Source organism: Sipha flava, unplaced genomic scaffold (assembly GCF_003268045.1).
Source record: "Sipha flava isolate LNK unplaced genomic scaffold, YSA_version1 164_pilon_pilon, whole genome shotgun sequence".
Lineage (NCBI taxonomy): Eukaryota > Metazoa > Arthropoda > Insecta > Hemiptera > Aphididae > Sipha > Sipha flava.
Window position 1 is genome coordinate 141,719 of NW_020271825.1, and position 6,252 is coordinate 147,970.

Consider the following 6,252-nt stretch of genomic DNA (forward strand, 5'->3'; position numbering starts at 1 on the left):
GATCGATATATTAGATGAACCAAATTTCTGATTAAGGTAGGTTGAAAATTCTTTATTTTTTTTAAAAAAAAAGGTATCTACAATTTGAGAAAATTTAAATTTTTAAGTGCCTATAAATAGCATACAGTTCATTAAAATATTACGAAACTATAAAATGTCTGTAATTAAAAACCTTTAAATTAAAGCAAATAGTGAAAAAGCTTTTCTTTCCACTTAAAAAAAAATTTAAATTGTTCGTAAAGTCTCTATTTGAAATTTTAACTTTTTATTTTTTAAGTGTTTTATTTTTATATAAATAGTAAAATTTAATATCCATTTAAACTAAACTTATGCAATAGATTTTTTGATAACTGTTTTTTTTTTTTTTTTTTTTTTAATTAGTGCTAAAGAGAGAAAAAAAATGTATGCCCTTTTAAAGCACATACTAAACAAGTTTAACATTTTATTTTATTTTTTTGCTTTAAAGTAAACTTATTAATAGTGAAAGACTTATTTTATTAATTAGTGGTACAGTTTATTCATAATGTTAATATTTTCTCAGTAATAAAATTAAAGCATCATACGAATTTATTGTCAACAAATCAAATAGTTCAGTTATTTTTTTAAATTTAAATAGCGTTGCCAAAGACAAGAAAACTCTTGTCTTATATAACACAGTTAATACAAAAATATAAAAATACTACACGTTTCTTGTCAAGTTTTCATAATATTATATTGATTGTCTGATTGTAAATTATACGGGTGGTTTTCTATTCAAAAGTTTACCATTGCTATATATGTTTTAATTGTTTAAATTTACGCTTAAAACTCTAAATTATCTTTATTGTATATACTTTTTTGTTTTTAAACAAGATCGTTTTTCTGAAGATACTAATCCTGAAAAAAAATACTATAACAGTTTACCCTATTTCGGACCATTTCACTCTAATGATGATAATTTCGATACAAGGAAAACCTATTAGATTATACAACTGAGATTAATGATCATTTTGTAAACTTTATGCAGTATGCGTGAATATTTCATTCCTGCAAACGTTAACTGCTTAAATTCGTACCGATTTTTATAAAACAAAGTCGAATAAAACTTTCCATGGTATAAATTAATAATAAATGTTTAGTTATAATTTATGAAATACGTTTATATATCGAGCGACAAAGATTTCATATAAATTTCGTAAGTAAAAAAACATGGATTTGAGTATAACTCGCATACCATTTTTAATCGATTTCATTAAATATTGTATTTAGAATATATTCGTCATATTATTTTTTTATTGCTCGTATTCGGATCTTGAGTACCATTAGCTCGTATAAGTCTAATGCATCAAAATTATTTAATGCTTCAACGGCAATAGTCGACAGCCGCCCATATTATATCGAGTACATTGTGTAGATATACAGAAAAAAGACATATGATGTAATTTTCCAGTGAAATATTGTGTCACAAAACGTGAGTTCTAAAGATACTGCATATTTATATTATTTATATTCTATATATTAATTTAGAGGATTTGAATGCAATATGGTAGATTTCAGTTTTATGCCAACACTTTTATTTCAAACTGAATGTAACAATGATTACATTTAAAAAGTTAGGAAATTATAGCGCTTAGTATATTTTTAATAATTTGTAATTATTTAATTTTTTAAAAATCTTCATTCTTCTATTTACATTATTATAATTTATTTTTAAATTCAATAATATCACCAAATAATAATGAGCACAATATCGCAATACAACTATAATACAACACTTATATTTTCTGTATAAGGATAAATAGGTACATTTTAAACAATTATATATTAAAGTAAAATAAAATTGAGAGGTTAAATTTCTTGAATTCCTGTTAATCACTATTAAAAAAAATAATATTTATATATATATATATATATATATATTAAAATAATATATTGTTTAAATATTTGTACTTATTAAATAATTATATATATGTATGATATACTATATGAAATACATTTTATAGAATATAAGACATTTTCTGTAATCATAGGCATGCGTAGATTCGCGTTTCAGATGTAAAATAAATTAGGTAAATTAATATTACAGTTATTTAAAGTAATAATCTTCGTTCTCTTGCTATTAAAATCTTGAAATCTTTAATCACTTCATAATAATTGATTGAATTATTTACTTTTTGTTCAAAAAACTTGTATAATAACGCATTCAGTCGTTCTTGATTCATCATAGGCCGTAACTCTGTCTTCGCTATATTCAATTCTGAAAAAGAACATTTACAAGATATTATGTGCTGCTAATTGCCAATTAACATACCTAATTTAGATTGGAACTGGCTTTGCTACGAAAGCACTATTCTTAATTTGCCGAAGACATTTTATATAAATAAATAATTAACACAAAAAACTAAGAATGCTATGATTTATACTTTAAAGTCACTTGTCTACCGCAAAAAAAAAAAAATTAACTTAATGAAATATGTTGGCATATTTAACATACTATATACAGGTTTATGATAATTGTATTAAACTGTCAACAATTTAACTGTGAAGATATAAAGCTGATTATAGAATAAATACCGCAGAATAACAATTACCTGAACTTACCATATTATGGAGCTTGCCGTCTGGAGTGTCATAACATTGTAACACATTCATTGATAATAAATGTAATATATTAATTATCAATGGTCGTTAGTCGCATTATTTATAATAAACTTGATAAAATACATTTTTGATTTTCCAAAAAAATAAGTTATTGGCTTTTTTCACCCTAGTACCTGGTCCCTCTACGTAGTTAACCAACTAAAAAAAGTTTCAGGTGTGGCCATAGCCCTATAAGCCGTACCCGTGCGCACACCTATACCGGTGTGTAAATCAATTAAAGAGATGATTGTGTCATTTGTGTATATCTTGTCGACTTCAAACATTGTATCGTGTTATGAAATATCATAATTTAATTGAAGAGTAACGATACAAAATATAATATATTTAAATAAATTATGCATGTGCCATTTGGGTATTGTTGCTTTGAATACATCATTTGGTAATTTAATAATATACGAGTAAGCGGTCTAGTACGTAAAGTTTTCAGCAAACTTTAGTTGCGTGCATGGTCCAGAGGTTATTTTGACCTTCTCCTATAACATTAAAATACCATGGGAGTTGTTCAACATATATTTCACCCCCTAATGTTAGAATAACATGACTGAAACACCAACATAATACCTATATTGATATATATATATATATATGTAAATATTTATGTATGCCTGTACAATATAATAATTCCTTTTAAGATTTAAATATGTGATATTACACTCGTTTGTATAAGAAAAAAAATCAGTAGAGGAAATTGGACGCAAATGCAAGTATTTCATTCCACAGACGAGTTGTTTAAACGGCTTCCGGTTTTTTACTGCACATTGCTCACGAAAGCTATTAAAAAAAGTTTTCGCGTCGTCCTGTATATGCAAATCATTTATTATAAGAACAATATTTTATTACTGTGTGATAGCGTTTCGTTTTGCAATTTATGTGTGTACATCATATCACTGTACGAGTGCGGAAATTTATAAGTTTAAGAGCTGTAGGGAAAATCGAAATAAAAACACACGAGTGTATTCGGTTTTATATAAATACTTTATGCGGGTGTTTATGTATAAGATTGAGTTAAAAACATTATAAGTTTATTATAATATTAATAAATAACACATCCATAAAATATGCTTATATTAATATTGAAATTAACTTTTATATTTTATATTTAAATAATTAAAATTGTTAATATGATTTCTTCATTGTTTAATTTTTTGAAGAAGACAATAAATAAGAACTCTTTTTATAGTTGGTTAATTCTGTTAACCAATATTATGATAAATAGGAAGCAATTATTTATTTTCAAAGGGTTTATTCTATTAATTAAACAATTACTTCGATTTTAGTAAATTTTCATTATTCATACTATATAAGATATAAACATAATGTATCACGAACACGTTTCAAAGAAGGTTTTATTATTTAATTTAGTTTTTCATAGTAAACTACGAAATGGTTTATGGCTCGAATGACTGCAAATTGAAGAAACAATTTTCATTTGCAACATTACTATAACAATTAACATTACTTTGAATACGTAGATATATTATTTAATCTATAATATAATATAATATAATGTATAAATATGTTAAATATATAAGTAGAATAACAAAATAACAGTTGTATAACATTATGATATCAATAATAATTAAAATTATTTTTAAATTATATAATATAAATAAATTGAATTTATACTTTAGGTTATGTTTTGAATTTATGTACAAATTACAGAGCAAGTGAAAGTAAAGTAATTAAATTTCACTGATAATCAGTAGCTAGTGAAACAAAAACATATGTAAAGAGTGTGTCAATTCCTAATGCTATATTAAAAATATTAAAAATAATAATTGAATTAACTGTTTTATTAAATATAAATTTTAAGCTTACAAACTATTGATTACATGACACTATCAAAATACAGCTAAAATAGTGGCACTCAATTTAGCTTTTGTTTTTTACGTAATTTTACGAGGCATAAAGATTATTATATTAGTTGTTAAGATATTAATTTTCTGCATGATAATAAAAGCTGTTTTTCAATCATTATTATAATATATCAAATATCATGTGTACGTATAGGTGCGCATACGTTAATATAATATATATATTATATTATACTAACATAATATACACACATATTGTATTAGTATATGATATCGGTTGAGATATGTTTTAGCGATTTGTTTTCATAGTTTACTACAATATATACCTTATTGCTTTGAACACGTCAAAATATCATATATTTTATTACCTACAGGCATACATAGGTTGTTCGTGATATTTGAACATTTTTTTAAAATTGCAGTAACTATGGAAACTTCATAACCGACTAATACAAAACAAAGTATGATAAATCGTTTTTGGTTAAATGCGCAAGATTTTTGTTTAATCAATAATAAAATCACAATTTAAGTTTAAAGTACATTGCAAATCATACGCAAATTATTATTATTATGTATTATATTTACAATACGTATAATATATGTAGTTATATTTAGTGTACTAGTATGTACTACATACAACATGAAAACCTATTTGATGTTGTACCAATTTTTACTGACCGAATAAATTAAATATAAAAATTATACACTATACTTACAAATAGTAAAAATAATAAAAATAGTTTACTGTCTTAGAAACAAAAAGATAATGTTCAAACCTCTTTATTTTTGAAACATGACAGTTATACAAATCATACACTTGTAAAGTTATAGTACCTATTACAATATATTCTATCTAAATTTCCCAGAATTTCACAACGTTACTACATGTATACACATATATAAGCTTAAGAAAGTGAATATAGATCATACGATAACTAAGAATTCGGCAAAGTGACAAAAATATACGTGAATCTTTTTTACAAAGAGAAAAAAGGTTTATTCGTCGACCTATAATGAATTTGTTAACACATTAAAAAATAAAATATTGTTCTAAAATCAAATGCAACAAAATATAAATAAAATAAAATAGAACATGTTTGTTTTTTAACTTTGAATGTTATGGTTAAATATTATTCTAGAAACAAAGTGTTTATATTTAAACACAGTTCGAATATTGAACCAAATTAAATATAGAACTAATGAAAAAACATGGTATATTATAAATATATCACATACATGTTTTAACATTATTTATATTACTATACATGAGTTTTATATTTAATTAAAAATAAATAATAATATGAGATTTTACAGACTATATTTATAAATGATCCATTCCAAACAGAATATCGTTACATATCATTTAAGAACTATAAGTAATTTTTTTATTTTAAACTGAAATCCTTCATAAATACTATCGTTAAATGATCGATTAAAGTTGAGAGTTTGAAAGCCAAGCTTTGTAAATGCACTAACGACGCTGTAATAAGTTTTGATTTAATAACGCTTAATCGTATTTTCTATCAATGATGGTAATTCCTTTTTTTTTTCATAAATACTAAGTAAAATTATGCACATACTATTTTTAATGAAAATCTGAAATCATTTTTATTTCTAAGTTTTAAAACCCCCTTGGTATTAATTTTGCGTTTAATAAAAATCAAATATCTTCGTAGATAAGTAACTGAGAATCTTAAAGCCGGTTGTTATTAGTAATACACAACAATAATTTATATTTACATTTTTATATAATAATAATAATAATAATAATAATAATAATAATAATAATAATAATAAT

General features: G+C 23.6%; 1 protein-coding gene across 1 annotated transcript in view; it reads left to right on the forward strand.

Moving 5' to 3' along the window:
* LOC112679572 overlaps window positions 1-6,252 on the forward strand; it is a 214,805-nt gene that overhangs the window by 84,723 nt on the left and 123,830 nt on the right. The window lies entirely within an intron of this gene.